The following is an 18,118-nucleotide window of genomic DNA, read 5'->3' as shown; positions in this document are numbered from 1 at the left end:
GTAGCGCGGTGTCCAGCCCCCTGTAGCGGGTGTCCAGCCCCCTGTAGCGTGTCAGCGCGGTGTCCAGCCCCCTGTAGCGCGGTGTCCAGCCCCTGTAGCGCGGTGTCCAGCCCCCTGTAGCGGGGTGTCCAGCCCCCTGTAGCGCGGTGTCCAGCCCCTGTAGCGCGGTGTCCAGCCCCCTGTAGCGGGTGTCCAGCCCCCTGTAGCGGGTGTCCAGCCCCCTGTAGCGGGTGTCCAGCCCCCTGTAGCGGGTGTCCGGCCCCCTGTAGCGGTGTCCAGCCCCCTGTAGCGGGGTGTCCAGCCCCCCCTGTAGCGCGGTGTCCAGCCCCCTGTAGCGGGGTGTCCAGCCCCTGTAGCGCGGTGTCCAGCCCCCTGTAGCGGGGTGGTGTAGCAGGCCCCCTGTGCGCGGTGTCCAGCCCCCTGTAGCGCGGTGTCCTGCCCCCTGTAGCGCGGTGTCCAGGCCCCCTGTAGCGCGGTGTCCTGCCCCCTGTAGCGCGGTGTCCAGTCCCCCCTGTAGCGCGGTGTCCAGCCCCCTGTAGCCTGCCCCCGCGGTGTCCAGGCCTGTAGCGCGGTGTCCATGCCCCCTGTAGCGCCCAGCCCCCTGTAGCGCGGTGTCCAGGCCCCCTGTAGCGCGGTGTCCAGTGTCCTGCCCCCTGTAGCGCGGTGTCCAGGCCCCCTGTAGCGCGGTGTCCTGCCCCCTGTAGCGCGGTGTCCAGGCCCCCTGTAGCGCGGTGTCCAGCCCCCTGTAGCGCGGTGTCCTGCCCCCTGTAGCACGGTGTCCTGCCCCCTGTAGCACGGTGTCCTGCCCCCTGTAGCGGTGTCCTGCCCCTGTAGCGCGGTGTCCTGCCCCCTGTAGCGCGGTGTCCTGCCCCTGTAGCGCGGTGTCCTGCCCCCTGTAGCGCGGTGTCCTGCCCCCTGTAGCGCGGTGTCCAGGCCCCCTGTAGCGCGGTGTCCAGGCCCCCTGTAGCGCGGTGTCCATGCCCCCTGTCGCGGTGTCCAGGCCCCCTGTAGCGCGGTGTCCAGGCCCCCGGTGTCCAGGCGCGGTGTCCAGGCCCCCTGTAGCGCGGTGTCCAGGCCCCTGTAGCGCGGTGTCCAGGCCCCCTGTAGCGCGGTGTCCAGGCCCCCTGTAGCGCGGTGTCCAGGCCCCTGTAGCGCGGTGTCCTGCCCCCTGTAGCGCGGTGTCCTGGCCCCTGTAGCGCGGTGTCCTGGCCCCCTGTAGCGCGGTGTCCGGCCCCCTGTAGCGCGGTGTCCGGCCCCCTGTAGCGCGGTGTCCTAGCCCCCTGTAGCGCGGTGTCCTGGCCCCCTGTAGCGCGGTGTCCTGCCCCCTGTAGCGCGGTGTCCTGGCCCCCTGTAGCGCGGTCCCAGCCTTTTTAATCACACCAACCCTGTTGTTTCTAGCTCTCTGCTTTAATGCTCTTTTAAATACATTTTGACTTGCCTCCTCAGATCGTGGGGGATGCGGTGGGCTGGGGCTTCGTGGTGCGAGGCAGTAAGCCCTGCCACATCCAGGCTGTCGACCCCAGTGGTCCCGCAGCTGCAGCTGGGATGAAGGTACGTAACACACAGACCTCACACACACACACACACATATATACACACACACACACATATATATATACTCATACTCCACTGCCAGCTGGGAGTAGAGAGCACTGACCTAAACAATGGGGAGGGGGGAGGAAGGAAGGGAGAGCGGCCAAGGGAATTAGTGAGGGAGGAGAGAGGGGGCAGGAGAGGAGAGATGTGAAAGAGAGGGGCAGGGAGAGGAGAGAGACTAGGGGAAGGAGTGAGGGAGGAGAGAGGGGGCAGGAGAGGAGAGATGTGAAAGAGAGGGGCAGGGAGAGGAGAGAGACTAGGGGAAGGAGTGAGGGAGGAGAGAGGGCAGGAGAGGAGAGATGTGAGAGGGGCAGGGAGAGAAGAGGGAGAAAGGGGGAGGAGAGAAGTGAACTGAGACGAAGGAGCCGTAGCTAAATTAACTTTAGTAAAAAAAATAATCTGTTATCAATATGGAAGATGTAGTGTCACTTCTGTCACATTTTATCACCATAAAAACATGTGCTATGTTTCTACCTCTCCCCCTTCCTTTCTCCTCTCTTCCCCTCCCTTTCTCCTCTCCTCTCTCCCCCTTCCTCTCTCCTCTCTCCCCCTCCCTTTCTCCTCTCTTCCCTTTCTCCTTCTCCTCTCTTCCCCTCTCTTCCTTTCTCCTCTCTTCCCCTCCCTCTCTTCTCCTCTCTTCCCCTCCCTCTCTTCTCCTCTCTTCCCATCCCTTTCTCCTCTCTTCCCTTTCTCCTCTCCTCTCTTCCCTTTCTCCTCTCTTCCCCTCCCTTTCTCCTCTCTTCCCTTTCTCCTCTCTTCCCTTTCTCCTCTCTTCCCTCTCTCCTCTCTTCCCTTTCTCCTCTCTCCTCTCTTCCCCTCCCTTTCTCCTCTCTTCCCTCCCTTTCTCCTCTCTTCCCCTCCTCTCTTCCCCTCCCTTTCTCCTCTCTTCCCCTCCTCTCTCCCCCTGCCTCTCTCCTCTCTTCCCTTTCTCCTCTCTTCCCTTTCTCCTCTCTCCTCTCTTCCCTTTCTCCTCTCTTCCCTTTCTCCTCTCTCCTCTCTTTCTCTCCTCTCTTCCCCTCCTCTCTCCTCTCTTCCCCTCCTCTCTCCTCTCTTCCCCTCCCTTTCTCCTCTCTCCCCCTCCTCTCTCCTCTCTCCCCCTCCCTCTCTCCTCTCTTCCCCTCCCTTTCTTCTCTCTTCCCCTCCCTTTCTCCTCTCTCCCCCCCCTCCTCTCTTCCCCTCTCTCTCTCCTCTCTTCCCCTCCCTCTCTCCTCTCTTCCCCTCCCTCTCTCCTCTCTTCCCCTCCCTCTCTCCTCTCTTCCCCTCCCTCTCTCCTCTCTTCCCCTCCCTCTCTCCTCTCTTCCCCTCCCTCTCTCCTCTCTTCCCCTCCCTCTCTCCTCTCTTCCCCTCCCTCTCTCCTCTCTTCCCCTCCCTCTCTCCTCTCTTCCCCTCCCTCTCTCCTCTCTTCCCCTCCCTCTCTCCTCTCTTCCCCTCCCTCTCTCCTCTCTTCCCCTCCCTCTCTCCTCTCTCCTCTCTTCCCCTCCCTCTCTCCTCTCTTCCGCTCCTCTCTCCCCCCTCCTCTCTCCTCTCTTCCCCTCCTCTCTCCTCTCTTCCCCTCCTCTCTCCTCTCTTCCCCTCCTCTCTCCTCTCTTCCCCTCCTCTCTCCTCTCTTCCCCTCCTCTCTCCTCTCTTCCCCTCCTCTCTCCTCTCTTCCTCTCCCTCTCTCTTCCCTCTCCCTCTTCTCCCTCCTCTCTCCTCTCTTCCCCTCCCTCTCTCCTCTCTTCCCCTCCCTCTCTCCTCTCTTCCCCTCTCTCTCCCTCTTCCCCTCCTCTCTTCCCCTCCCTCTCTCCTCTCTTCCCCTCCCTCTCTCCTCTCTTCCCCTCCTCTCTCCTCTCTTCCCCTCCTCTCTCCTCTCTTCCCCTCCTCTCTCCTCTCTTCCCTCCTCTCTCCTCTCTTCCTCTCCTCTCTTCCCCTCCTCTCTCCTCTCTTCCCCTCCTCTCTCCTCTCCTCTCTCCTCTCTTCCCTCCTCCTCTCCCTCTCTTCCCCTCCTCTCTCCTCTCTTCTCCTCTCTCTCCTCTCTTCTCTCCTCTCTTCCCCTCCTCTCTCCTCTCTTCCCCTCCTCTCTCCTCCTTTCTCCTCTCTTCCTCCTCCCTTTCTCTCCTCTCTTCCCTCCTCTTCTCCTCTCTTCCCCTCCCTCTCTCCTCTCTTCCCCTCCCTCTCTCCTCTCTTCCCCTCCTCTCTCCTCTCTTCCCCTCCTCTCTCCTCTCTTCCCCTCCTCTCTCCTCTCTTCCCCCTCCTCTCTCTTCCTCCTCTCCCTCTCCTCCCCTCCCTCTCTCTCTCCTCTCTTCCCTCCTCTCTCCTCTCTTCCCCTCCTCTCTCCTCTCTTCCGCTCCTCTCTTCCCCTCCCTCTTCCTCCCTCTCTCCTCTCTTCCCCTCCCTCTCTCCTCTCTTCCCCTCCTCTCTCCTCTCTTCCCCTCCCTCTCTCCTCTCTTTCCCCTCCCTCTCTCCTCTCTTCCCCTCCTCTCTCCTCTCTTCCCCTCCCTCTCTCCTCTCTTCCCCTCTCTTCCCTCCTCTCTCCCCCTCCCTCTCCTCTCTTCCCCTCCCTTTCTCCTCTCTTCCCCTCCCTCTCTCCTCTCTTCCCCTCCTCTCTCCTCTCTTCCCCTCCCTCTCTCCTCTCTTCCCCTCCCTCTCCTCTCTTCCCCTCCTCTCTCTCTCTTCCTCCCTCTCTCCTCTCCTCTCTTCCCCTCCTCTCTCCTCTCTTCCCCTCCTTCTCTCCTCCTCTCCTCCTTCTCCTCTCTTCCCCTCCCTTTCTCCTCTCTTCCCCTCCCTTTCTCCTCTCTTCCCCTCCCTTTCTCCTCTCTTCCCCTCCTCTCTCCCCCCTTCCCCTCCCTCTCTCCTCTCTTCCCCTCCCTCTCTCCTCTCTTCCCCTCCTCTCTCCTCTCTTCCCCTCCTCTCTCCTCTCTTCCCCTCCCTCTCTCCTCTCTTCCTCCTCTCCTCTCTTCCCCTCCCTCTCTTCCCCTCCCGCTCTCCTCTCCCTCTCTCCTCTCTTCCTCTCCTCTCTTCCCCTCCTCTCTCCTCTCTTCCCCTCCTCTCTCCTCTCTTCCCCTCCTCTCTCCTCTCTTCCCCCTCCTCTCTCCTCTCTTCCCCTCCTCTCTCCTCTCTTCCCCTCCCTTTCTCCTCTCTTCCCCTCCCTTTCTCCTCTCTTCCCCTCCCTTTCTCCTCTCTTCCCCTCCCTTTCTCCTCTCCTCTCCTCTCTCCTCTCTTCCCCTCCCTCCCTCTCTCCTCTCTTCCCCTCCTCTAAGTTGAGAGCAGAGCTGGCTCCATCCCATAGAAATCAAGCTGATGCAGTAATAACGGATCTGTGCAGCCTGGGGTTTGTGTCCCAAATGGCGCCCTATGTAGTGCACTACTTTAGACCTTAGACCTATGGGCCCTGTTCAAACGTAGTGCACTACATAGGGAATATGGTGATATTCTGGACACAGGCAGTCAGTTACGCAACACTAAATGCTGTCTGCATGGTTGTTGATGCCTCTTATATAAGCCATGTTGGTCAGACAGTCTGAAGACTTGTGTTTACTGCCTGCCTTTCCTCTGTGGTAAAACAGGCCCTGACTGAAGCCTTGTGTTTACTGCCTGCCTTTACTCTGTGGTAAAACAGGCCCTGACTGAAGCCTTGTGTTTACTGCCTGCCTTTACTCTGGTAAAACAGGCCCTGACTGAAGCCTTGTGTTTACTGCACATCTCTTAACAGAGGCACTAAAAGCTCACAGCTCTTGAAGTAAAACTCATTCTATGGGGTGACTGAAGTCCTTGTGGAAAACAGGCTAATGACAAAGAAGCCTTGTGTTTACTGCTTCCTTTACTCTGTGGTAAAACAGGCCCTTTTACTGAAGCCTTGTGTTTACGTTGCCAGCCTTTCCTTGTGGTAAAAAGGCCATCTCCATCATGGCAACCACAGCCATGAAGGCACAACACAACAGGAGACAGTAGAGGTCTTAGGAGACTGGACCCACAACAGGAGACAGTTCTGAGGGGACTCAGAACCACAACAAACAAAGAGAGTCTGACTCACTCAGACACCACAACAGGAGACAGTAGATGCTAGGAGACTCAGACACCACAACAGGAGACAGTAAGGTCTGAGGAGACTCAGGTCAACAACAGGAGACAGTAGAGGGACTGAGGAGACTCAGACAACACAACAGGAGACAGTGAGGTCTGAGGAGACTCAGACACCACAACAGGAGACAGTAGAGGTCTGAGGAGACTCAGACACCACAACAGGAGACAGTAGAGGTCTGAGGAGACTCAGACACCACAACAGGAGACAGTAGAGGTCTGAGGAGACTCAGACACCACAACAGGAGACAGTAGAGGTCTGAGGAGACTCAGACACCACAACAGGAGACAGTAGAGGTCTGAGGAGACTCAGACACCACAACAGGAGACAGTAGAGGTCTGAGGAGACTCAGACACCACAACAGGAGACAGTAGAGGTCTGAGGAGACTCAGACACCACAACAGGAGACAGTAGAGGTCTGAGGAGACTCAGACACCACAACAGGAGACAGTAGAGGTCTGAGGAGACTCAGACACCACAACAGGAGACAGTAGAGGTCTGAGGAGACTCAGACACCACAACAGGAGACAGTAGAGGTCTGAGGAGACTCAGACACCACAACAGGAGACAGTAGAGGTCTGAGGAGACTCAGACACCACAACAGGAGACAGTAGAGGTCTGAGGAGACTCAGACACCACAACAGGAGACAGTAGAGGTCTGAGGAGACTCAGACACCACAACAGGAGACAGTAGAGGTCTGAGGAGACTCAGACACCACAACAGGAGACAGTAGAGGTCTGAGGAGACTCAGACACCACAACAGGAGACAGTAGAGGTCTGAGGAGACTCAGACACCACAACAGGAGACAGTAGAGGTCTGAGGAGACTCAGACACCACAACAGGAGACAGTAGAGGTCTGAGGAGACTCAGACACCACAACAGGAGACAGTAGAGGTCTGAGGAGACTCAGACACCACAACAGGAGACAGTAGAGGTCTGAGGAGACTCAGACACCACAACAGGAGACAGTAGAGGTCTGAGGAGACTCAGACACCACAACAGGAGACAGTAGAGGTCTGAGGAGACTCAGACACCACAACAGGAGACAGTAGAGGTCTGAGGAGACTCAGACACCACAACAGGAGACAGTAGAGGTCTGAGGAGACTCAGACACCACAACAGGAGACAGTAGAGGTCTGAGGAGACTCAGACACCACAACAGGAGACAGTAGAGGTCTGAGGAGACTCAGACACCACAACAGGAGACAGTAGAGGTCTGAGGAGACTCAGACACCACAACAGGAGACAGTAGAGGTCTGAGGAGACTCAGACACCACAACAGGAGACAGTAGAGGTCTGAGGAGACTCAGACACCACAACAGGAGACAGTAGAGGTCTGAGGAGACTCAGACACCACAACAGGAGACAGTAGAGGTCTGAGGAGACTCAGACACCACAACAGGAGACAGTAGAGGTCTGAGGAGACTCAGACACCACAACAGGAGACAGTAGAGGTCTGAGGAGACTCAGACACCACAACAGGAGACAGTAGAGGTCTGAGGAGACTCAGACACCACAACAGGAGACAGTAGAGGTCTGAGGAGACTCAGACACCACAACAGGAGACAGTAGAGGTCTGAGGAGACTCAGACACCACAACAGGAGACAGTAGAGGTCTGAGGAGACTCAGACACCACAACAGGAGACAGTAGAGGTCTGAGGAGACTCAGACACCACAACAGGAGACAGTAGAGGTCTGAGGAGACTCAGACACCACAACAGGAGACAGTAGAGGTCTGAGGAGACTCAGACACCACAACAGGAGACAGTAGAGGTCTGAGGAGACTCAGACACCACAACAGGAGACAGTAGAGGTCTGAGGAGACTCAGACACCACAACAGGAGACAGTAGAGGTCTGAGGAGACTCAGACAGGAGACAGTAGAGGTCTGAGGAGACTCAGACACCACAACAGGAGACAGTAGAGGTCTGAGGAGACTCAGACACCACAACAGGAGACAGTAGAGGTCTGAGGAGACTCAGACACCACAACAGGAGACAGTAGAGGTCTGAGGAGACTCAGACACCACAACAGGAGACAGTAGAGGTCTGAGGAGACTCAGACACCACAACAGGAGACAGTAGAGGTCTGAGGAGACTCAGACACCACAACAGGAGACAGTAGAGGTCTGAGGAGACTCAGACACCACAACAGGAGACAGTAGAGGTCTGAGGAGACTCAGACACCACAACAGGAGACAGTAGAGGTCTGAGGAGACTCAGACACCACAACAGGAGACAGTAGAGGTCTGAGGAGACTCAGACACCACAACAGGAGACAGTAGAGGTCTGAGGAGACTCAGACACCACAACAGGAGACAGTAGAGGTCTGAGGAGACTCAGACACCACAACAGGAGACAGTAGAGGTCTGAGGAGACTCAGACACCACAACAGGAGACAGTAGAGGTCTGAGGAGACTCAGACACCACAACAGGAGACAGTAGAGGTCTGAGGAGACTCAGACACCACAACAGGAGACAGTAGAGGTCTGAGGAGACTCAGACACCACAACAGGAGACAGTAGAGGTCTGAGGAGACTCAGACACCACAACAGGAGACAGTAGAGGTCTGAGGAGACTCAGACACCACAACAGGAGACAGTAGAGGTCTGAGGAGACTCAGACACCACAACAGGAGACAGTAGAGGTCTGAGGAGACTCAGACACCACAACAGGAGACAGTAGAGGTCTGAGGAGACTCAGACACCACAACAGGAGACAGTAGAGGTCTGAGGAGACTCAGACACCACAACAGGAGACAGTAGAGGTCTGAGGAGACTCAGACACCACAACAGGAGACAGTAGAGGTCTGAGGAGACTCAGACACCACAACAGGAGACAGTAGAGGTCTGAGGAGACTCAGACACCACAACAGGAGACAGTAGAGGTCTGAGGAGACTCAGACACCACAACAGGAGACAGTAGAGGTCTGAGGAGACTCAGACACCACAACAGGAGACAGTAGAGGTCTGAGGAGACTCACAACAGGAGACAGTAGAGGTCTGAGGAGACTCAGACACCACAACAGGAGACAGTAGAGGTCTGAGGAGACTCAGACCACAACAGGAGACAGTAGAGGTCTGAGGAGACTCAGACACCACAACAGGAGACAGTAGAGGTCTGAGGAGACTCAGACACCACAACAGGAGACAGTAGAGGTCTGAGGAGACTCAGACACCACAACAGGAGACAGTAGAGGTCTGAGGAGACTCAGACACCACAACAGGAGACAGTAGAGGTCTGAGGAGACTCAGACACCACAACAGGAGACAGTAGAGGTCTGAGGAGACTCAGACACCACAACAGGAGACAGTAGAGGTCTGAGGAGACTCAGACACCACAACAGGAGACAGTAGAGGTCTGAGGAGACTCAGACACCACAACAGGAGACAGTAGAGGTCTGAGGAGACTCAGACACCACAACAGGAGACAGTAGAGGTCTGAGGAGACTCAGACACCACAACAGGAGACAGTAGAGGTCTGAGGAGACTCAGACACCACAACAGGAGACAGTAGAGGTCTGAGGAGACTCAGACACCACAACAGGAGACAGTAGAGGTCTGAGGAGACTCAGACACCACAACAGGAGACAGTAGAGGTCTGAGGAGACTCAGACACCACAACAGGAGACAGTAGAGGTCTGAGGAGACTCAGACACCACAACAGGAGACAGTAGAGGTCTGAGGAGACTCAGACACCACAACAGGAGACAGTAGAGGTCTGAGGAGACTCAGACACCACAACAGGAGACAGTAGAGGTCTGAGGAGACTCAGACACCACAACAGGAGACAGTAGAGGTCTGAGGAGACTCAGACACCACAACAGGAGACAGTAGAGGTCTGAGGAGACTCAGACACCACAACAGGAGACAGTAGAGGTCTGAGGAGACTCAGACAACACAACAGGAGACAGTAGAGGTCTGAGAGACTCAGACACCACAACAGGAGACAGTAGAGGTCTGAGGAGACTCAGACAACACAACAGGAGACAGTAGAGGTCTGAGGAGACTCAGACACCACAACAGGAGACAGTAGAGGTCTGAGGAGACTCAGACACCACAACAGGAGACAGTAGAGGTCTGAGGAGACTCAGACACACAACAGGAGACAGTAGAGGTCTGAGGAGACTCAGACACCACAACAGGAGACAGTAGAGGTCTGAGGAGACTCAGACACCACAACAGGAGACAGTAGAGGTCTGAGGAGACTCAGACACCACAACAGGAGACAGTAGAGGTCTGAGGAGACTCAGACACCACAACAGGAGACAGTAGAGGTCTGAGGAGACTCAGACACCACAACAGGAGACAGTAGAGGTCTGAGGAGACTCAGACACCACAACAGGAGACAGTAGAGGTCTGAGGAGACTCAGACACCACAACAGGAGACAGTAGAGGTCTGAGGAGACTCAGACACCACAACAGGAGACAGTAGAGGTCTGAGGAGACTCAGACACCACAACAGGAGACAGTAGAGGTCTGAGGAGACTCAGACACCACAACAGGAGACAGTAGAGGTCTGAGGAGACTCAGACACCACAACAGGAGACAGTAGAGGTCTGAGGAGACTCAGACACCACAACAGGAGACAGTAGAGGTCTGAGGAGACTCAGACACCACAACAGGAGACAGTAGAGGTCTGAGGAGACTCAGACACCACAACAGGAGACAGTAGAGGTCTGAGGAGACTCAGACACCACAACAGGAGACAGTAGAGGTCTGAGGAGACTCAGACACCACAACAGGAGACAGTAGAGGTCTGAGGAGACTCAGACACCACAACAGGAGACAGTAGAGGTCTGAGGAGACTCAGACACCACAACAGGAGACAGTAGAGGTCTGAGGAGACTCAGACACCACAACAGGAGACAGTAGAGGTCTGAGGAGACTCAGACACCACAACAGGAGACAGTAGAGGTCTGAGGAGACTCAGCACCACAACAGGAGACAGTAGAGGTCTGAGGAGACTCAGACACACAACAGGAGACAGTAGAGGTCTGAGGAGACTCAGACACCACAACAGGAGACAGTAGAGGTCTGAGGAGACTCAGACACCACAACAGGAGACAGTAGAGGTCTGAGGAGACTCAGACACCACAACAGGAGACAGTAGAGGTCTGAGGAGACTCAGACACCACAACAGGAGACAGTAGAGGTCTGAGGAGACTCAGACACCACAACAGGAGACAGTAGAGGTCTGAGGAGACTCAGACACCACAACAGGAGACAGTAGAGGTCTGAGGAGACTCACACCACAACAGGAGACAGTAGAGGTCTGAGGAGACTCGCACCACAACAGGAGACAGTAGAGGTCTGAGGAGACTCAGACACCACAACAGGAGACAGTAGAGGTCTGAGGAGACTCAGACACCACAACAGGAGACAGTAGAGGTCTGCTGAGACTCAGACACCACAACAGGAGACAGTAGAGGTCTGAGGAGACTCAGACACACAACAGGAGACAGTAGAGGTCTGCTGAGACTCAGACCACAACAGGAGACAGTAGAGGTCTGCTGAGACTCAGACCACAACAGGAGACAGTAGAGGTCTGCTGAGACTCAGACCCACAACAGGAGACAGTAGAGGTCTGCTGAGACTCGACCGCAACAGGAGACTCAGACAGACCACAACAGGAGACAGTAGAGGTCTGCTGAGACTCAGACCACAAGAGGAGAACAGTAGAGGTCTGCTGAGACTCAGACCACAACAGGAGACAGTAGAGGTCTGATGACCATAAGACTCAGACCACAACAGGAGACAGACTGAGACTCACCTGTCAGGAGACAGTAGAGGTCTGCTGAGACTCAGACCGCAACAGGAGGCAAGAGGTCTGCTGAGACTCGGACCGCAACAGGAGACAGTAGAGGTCTGCTGAGACTCGGACCGCAACAGGAGACAGTAGAGGTCTGCTGAGACTCGGACCGCAACAGGAAACAGTAGAGGTCTGCTGAGACTCAGACCACAACAGGAGACAAGAGGTCTGCTGAGACTCAGACCACAACAGGAGACAGTAGAGGTCTGCTGAGACTCAGACCACAACAGGAGACAGTAGAGGTCTGCTGAGACTCAGACCACAACAGGAGACAGTAGAGGTCTGCTGAGACTCAGACCACAAGAGGAACACAGTAGACTGCTGAGACTCATATAGACATTTAGCTAAACAGATTCGGCAGGTACACATGACCATAAATGTATTTCCCAGTATAGTAACATTTAGAGACGGCTGAATTAATCTGCTTGAGTCACCTGTCAAATTATCTTCTATCCATCTCCAATCATCTGGATGATTGGTAAAGAAAAATATAACAGCAGTGGTAACACAGAACAATGACTTATACCCTGTAGCCGTGGTAACACAGAACAATGACTTATACCCTGTAGCCGTGGTAACACAGAACAATGACTTATACCACAGAACAATGACTTATACCCTGGCCGTGGTAACACAGAACAATGACTTATACCCTGTAGCCGTGGTAACACAGAACAATGACTTATACCCTGTAGCCGTGGTAACACAGAACAATGACTTATAAGCCGTGGTAACAGAACAATGACTTTTACCCTATAGCCGTGGTAACACAGAACAATGACTTATACCCTGTAGCCGTGGTAACACAGAACAATGACTTATACCCTGTAGCCGTGGTAACACAGAACAATGACTTATACCCTGTAGCCGTGGTAACACAGAACAATGACTTATACCCTGTAGCCGTGGTAACACAGAACAATGACTTATACCCTGTAGCCGTGGTAACACAGAACAATGACTTATACCCTGTAGCCGTGGTAACACAGAACAATGACTTATACCCTGTAGCCGTGGTAACACAGAACAATGACTGTATCAATGGTAACAGAACAATGACTTATACCCTATAGCCGTGGTAACACAGAACAATGACTTATAACCTGTAGCAGTGGTAACACAGAACAATGACTTATACCCTGTAGCCGTGGTAACACAGAACAATGACTTATACCCTGTAGCCGTGGTAACACAGAACAATGACTGTATCAATGGTAACAGAACAATGACTTATACCCTATAGCCGTGGTAACACAGAACAATGACTTATACCCTGTAGCCGTGGTAACACAGAACAATGACTTATACCCTGTAGCCGTGGTAACACAGAACAATGACTGTATCAATGGTAACAGAACAATGACTTATACCCTATAGCCGTGGTAACACAGAACAATGACTTATACCCTGTAGCCGTGGTAACACAGAACAATGACTTATACCCTGTAGCCGTGGTAACACAGAACAATGACTTATACCCTGTAGCCGTGGTAACACAGAACAATGACTTATACCCTGTAGCCGTGGTAACACAGAACAATGACTTATACCCTGTAGCAGTGGTAACACAGAACAATGACTTATACCCTGTAGCCGTGGTAACACAGAACAATGACTTATACCCTGTAGCCGTGGTAACACAGAACAATGACTTATACCCTGTAGCCGTGGTAACACAGAACAATGACTTATACCCTGTAGCCGTGGTAACACAGAACAATGACTTATACCCTGTAGCCGTGGTAACACAGAACAATGACTTATACCCTGTAGCCGTGGTAACACAGAACAATGACTTATACCCCGTAGCCGTGGTAACACAGAACAATGACTTATACCCTGTAGCCGTGGTAACACAGAACAATGACTTATACCCTGTAGCAGTGGTAACACAGAACAATGACTTATACCCTGTAGCCGTGGTAACACAGAACAATGACTTATACCCTGTAGCCGTGGTAACACAGAACAATGACTTATACCCTGTAGCAGTGGTAACACAGAACAATGACTTATACCCTGTAGCCGTGGTAACACAAAACAATGACTTATACCCTGTAGCCGTGGTAACACAGAACAATGACTTATACCCTGTAGCAGTGGTAACACAGAACAATGACTTATACCCTGTAGCCGTGGTAACACAGAACAATGACTTATACCCTGTAGCCGTGGTAACACAGAACAATGACTTATACCCTGTAGCCGTGGTAACACAGAACAATTATACCATGACTTATACCCAATGACTTAGCCGTGGTAACACAGAACAATGACTTATACCCTGTAGCCATGGTAACACAGAACAATGACTTATACCCTGTGCAGTGGCAACACAGAACAATGACTTATACCCTGTAGCCGTGGTAACACAGAACAATGACTTATACCCCGTAGCCGTGGTAACACAAAACAATGACTTGTACCCCGTAGCCGTGGTAACACAGAACAATGACTTATACCCTGTAGCCGTGGTAACACAGAACAATGACTTATACCCCGTAGCCGTGGTAACACAAAACAATGACTTATACCCCGTAGCCGTGGTAACACAAAACAATGACTTATACCCCGTAGCCGTGGTAACACAAAACAATGACTTATACCCTGTAGCCGTGGTAACACAGAACAATGACTTATACCCCGTAGCCGTGGTAACACAGAACAATGACTTATACCCTGTAGCCGTGGTAACACAGAACAATGACTTATACCCTGTAGCCGTGGTAACACAGAACAATGACTTATACCCTGTAGCCGTGGTAACACAGAACAATGACTTATACCCTGTAGCCGTGGTAACACAGAACAATGACTTATACCCTGTAGCCGTGGTAACACAGAACAATGACTTATACCCTGTAGCCGTGGTAACACAGAACAATGACTTATACCCTGTAGCCGTGGTAACACAGAACAATGACTTATACCCTGTAGCCGTGGTAGCACAGAACAATGACTTACATTTACATTTAAGTCATTTAGCAGACGCTCTTATCCAGAGCGACTTACAAATTGGTGCATTCACCTTATGACATCCAGTGGAACAGCCACTTTACAATAGTGCATCTAAATCTTTTAAGGGGGGATTACTTTATCCTATCCTAGGTATTCCTTAAAGAGGTGGGGTTTCAGGTGTCTCCGGAAGGTGGTGATTGACTCCGCTGTAGCCGTGGTAACACAGAACGCTGCAGTTTAACATGGCTCCTTCTCTACAAATTCTCTGCAGCCTAAGATAACCAGTATCTCATTCATTTCAGCCACGGCCTGGCCATGAAACGGTTAACAAACGCTTTTTCTGAGAAATCCTCGAGTGCTCTTTTCTAGGAGTATTAACTCCTGAGTGACTGGGGCCTTCTGGGTAACGGTTGACCCGTTGCCAAGAAAAATAAGGGATTGTGTTTTGATGTGATTTGCAGCGAGGGGATGCTCTAGAATTCCTTCACTTCATGAAATTAGGGTGAAGTTGAGACGATGGCTTGCCATGTTGCAAAACAGTCCTAAAACATGTTTGTTTTTGCCAACCCTGTTGCAATAGTGAGTCAGCAATCAAATCAAATGTTTCTCCCATGGAGAGCTAACTCTCCTGTCCCTTTCTGTTGTTTATCCCATCGAGAGCTAACTCTCCTGTCCCTTTCTCTTGTTTCTCCCACCGAGAGCTAACTCTCCTGTCCCTTTCTGTTGTTTATCCCATCGAGAGCTAACTCTCCTGTCCCTTTCTCTTGTTTCTCCCATGGAGAGCTAACTCTCCTGTCCCTTTCTGTTGTTTATCCCATCGAGAGCTAACTCTCCTGTCCCTTTCTCTTGTTTCTCCCACCGAGAGCTAACTCTCCTGTCCCTTTCTCTTGTTTCTCCCATCGAGCTAACTCTCTCCCTTTCTGTGTTTCCCTTTCTCCTCTCCCTTTCTCTTGTTTCTCCCATGGAGAGCTAACTCTCCTGTCCCGTTCTGTGTTTCTCCCATCGAGAGCTAACTCTCCTCTCCCTTTCTGTGTTTCTCCCATCGAGAGCTAACTCTCCTCTCCCTTTCTCTTGTTTCTCCCATGGAGAGCTAACTCTCCTGTCCCTTTCTGTGTTTCTCCCATCGAGAGCTAACTCTCCTCTCCCTTCTGTGTTTCTCCCATCGAGAGCTAACTCTCCTCTCCCTTTCTGTGTTTCTCCCATCGAGAGCTAACTCTCCTCTCCTTTCTCTTGTTTCTCCCATGGAGAGCTAACTCTCCTGTCCCTTTCTGTGTTTCTCCCATCGAGAGCTAACTCTCCTCTCCCTTTTTCTCTTTCCCATCGAGAGCTAACTCTCCTCTCCCTTTCTCTTGTTTCTCCCATCGAGAGCTAACTCTCCTCTCCCTTTCTCTTGTTTCTCCCATCGAGAGCTAGCTCCCAACTCTCCTCTCTCCTTTCTCTTGTTTCTCCCATCGAGAGCTAACTCTCCTCTCCCTTTCTCTTGTTTCTCCCATCGAGAGCTAACTCTCCTCTCTGTTTCTCCCACCGACTCTCTTCTCTCCTTTCTCTTGTTTCTCCCACCGAGAGCTAACTCTCCTCTCCCTTTCTCTTGTTTCTCCCATCTCTCCTCTCTGTTTCTCCCATCGAGCTAACTCTCCTCTCCCTTTCTCTTGTTTCTCCCATCGAGAGCTAACTCTCCTCTCCCTTTCTCTTTTCTTTCTCCCATCGAGAGCTAACTCTCCTCTCCCTTTCTCTTGTTTCTCCCATCGAGAGCTAACTCTCCTCTCCCTTTCTGTTGTTTCTCCCATCGAGAGCTAACTCTCCTCTCCCTTTCTCTTGTTTCTCCCATCGAGAGCTAACTCTCCTCTCCCGTTCTCTGTTTTTCTCCCATCGAGAGCTAACTCTCCTCTCCCTTTTTTCTCCCATGTTTCTCCCCCATCGAGAGCTAACTCTCTCTCTGTTTCTCCCACCGAGAGCTAACTCTGTTTCTCTTGTTTCCCCACCGAGAGCTAACTCTCCTCTCCCTTTCTCTGTTGTTTCTCCCACCGAGAGCTAACTCTCCTCTCCCTTTCTCTTGTTTCTCCCATCGAGAGCTAACTCTCCTCTCTGTTTCTCCCATCGAGAGCTAACTCTCCTCTCCCTTTCTCTTGTTTCTCCCATCGAGAGCTAACTCTCCTCTCCCCCACCGAGAGCTTTCTCTCCCTTTCTCTTGTTTCTCCCAGAGCTAACTCTCCTCTCTGTTTCTCCCACCGCTAACTCTCCTCTCCCTTTCTCTTGTTTCTCCCATCGAGAGCTAACTCTCCTCTCTGTTTCTCCCACCGAGAGCTAACTCTCCTCTCCCTTTCTCTTGTTTCTCCCACCGAGAGCTAACTCTCCTCTCTGTTTCTCCCACCGAGAGCTAACTCTCCTCTCCCTTTCTCTTGTTTCTCCCACCGAGAGCTAACTCTCCTCCCCTTTCTCTTGTTTCTCCCATCGAGCTAACTCTCCTCTCCTCTGTTTCTCCCATCGAGAGCTAACTCTCCTCTCTGTTTCTCCCACCGAGAGCTTTCCTCTCTGTTTCTCCCACCGAGAGCTAACTCTCCTCTCTGTTTCTCCCACCGAGAGCTAACTCTCCTCTCCCTTTCTCTTGTTTCTCCCACCGAGAGCTAACTCTCCTCTCCCTTTCTCTTGTTTCTCCCATAGCGAAATGCATGTGTAGACATGGCTAACTCCTCTGTTCTTCTCCCTCCTCTAGGTGTGTCAGTTTGTGGTCTCGGTTAACGGGCTAAACGTGCTGTCTCTGGACTACAGGACAGTCAGTAACCTCATCCTGACCGGGCCCAGGACCGTTGTCATGGAAGTCATGGAGGAAGCAGATTACTGAAGAGGCAGGCTATCATGTGGCAGGGGGTGTGGCTGAGCAGAGTAGACCCAAGGCAGACTCTAAAGACACCATAGAGATAGAAGTGTCTTTATGGAACTCTATGGAAAACTCTCTCTGGGCTTTTAACTCTATGGGAAACTCTCTCTGGGCTTCTAACTCTATGGGAAACTCTCTCTGGGCTTCTAACTCTCTGGGGAACTCTCTCTGGGCTTCTAACTCTATGGGAAACTCTCTGGGCTTCTAACTCTATGGGAAACTCTCTCTGGGCTTCTAACTCTATGGGAAACTCTCTCTGGGCTTCTAACTCTCTGGGAAACTCTCTCTGGGCTTCTAACTCTATGGGAAACTCTCTCTGGGCTTCTAACTCTATGGGAAACTCTCTCTGGGCTTCTAACTCTATGGGAAACTCTCTCTGGGCTTCTAACTCTATGGGAAACTCTCTCTGGGCTTCTAACTCTATGGGAAACTCTCTCTGGGCTTCTAACTCTATGGGAAACTCTCTCTTCTAACTCTATGGGAAACTTCTCTGGGCTTCTAACTCTATGGGAAACTCTCTCTGGGCTTCTAACTCTATGGGAAACTCTCTCTTCTAACTCTATGGGCTTCTAACTCTATGGGAAACTCTCTCTGGGCTTCTAACTCTATGGGAAACTCTCTGGGCTTCTAACTCTAAAACTCTCTGGGCTTCTAACTCCAGGAAAGACTCAGTCAAGCTCTGCCAGCCACCACCCACGTCTCCTTCCTATTGGACACTGCTTCCCTCTGATGGCCTCCAATAGAACTGCTTGGAGAGAGAGGGACATTAGTTACTCTGTTAGATGCACACATCTTGTCATTGGTCTCCTGTCTC

The 18,118-nt window shown here is 52.5% G+C and overlaps 1 long non-coding RNA gene across 1 annotated transcript; it reads left to right on the top strand.

Annotated features, from left to right (window-relative positions):
• The first annotated feature begins 1,400 nt into the window (after positions 1-1,400).
• On the top strand, positions 1,401-17,766 carry LOC127926564 (uncharacterized). Its single transcript, XR_008124459.1, has 2 exons — positions 1,401-1,551; positions 17,140-17,766. It is a non-coding gene; the product is annotated as an uncharacterized LOC127926564 (long non-coding RNA).
• Positions 17,767-18,118: the final 352 nt, after the last annotated feature.

This window comes from Oncorhynchus keta, unplaced genomic scaffold, assembly GCF_023373465.1.
Source record: "Oncorhynchus keta strain PuntledgeMale-10-30-2019 unplaced genomic scaffold, Oket_V2 Un_contig_7803_pilon_pilon, whole genome shotgun sequence".
Taxonomy (NCBI): Eukaryota; Metazoa; Chordata; class Actinopteri; order Salmoniformes; family Salmonidae; genus Oncorhynchus; species Oncorhynchus keta.
This window is presented reverse-complemented; position numbering and strand designations above follow the sequence as displayed.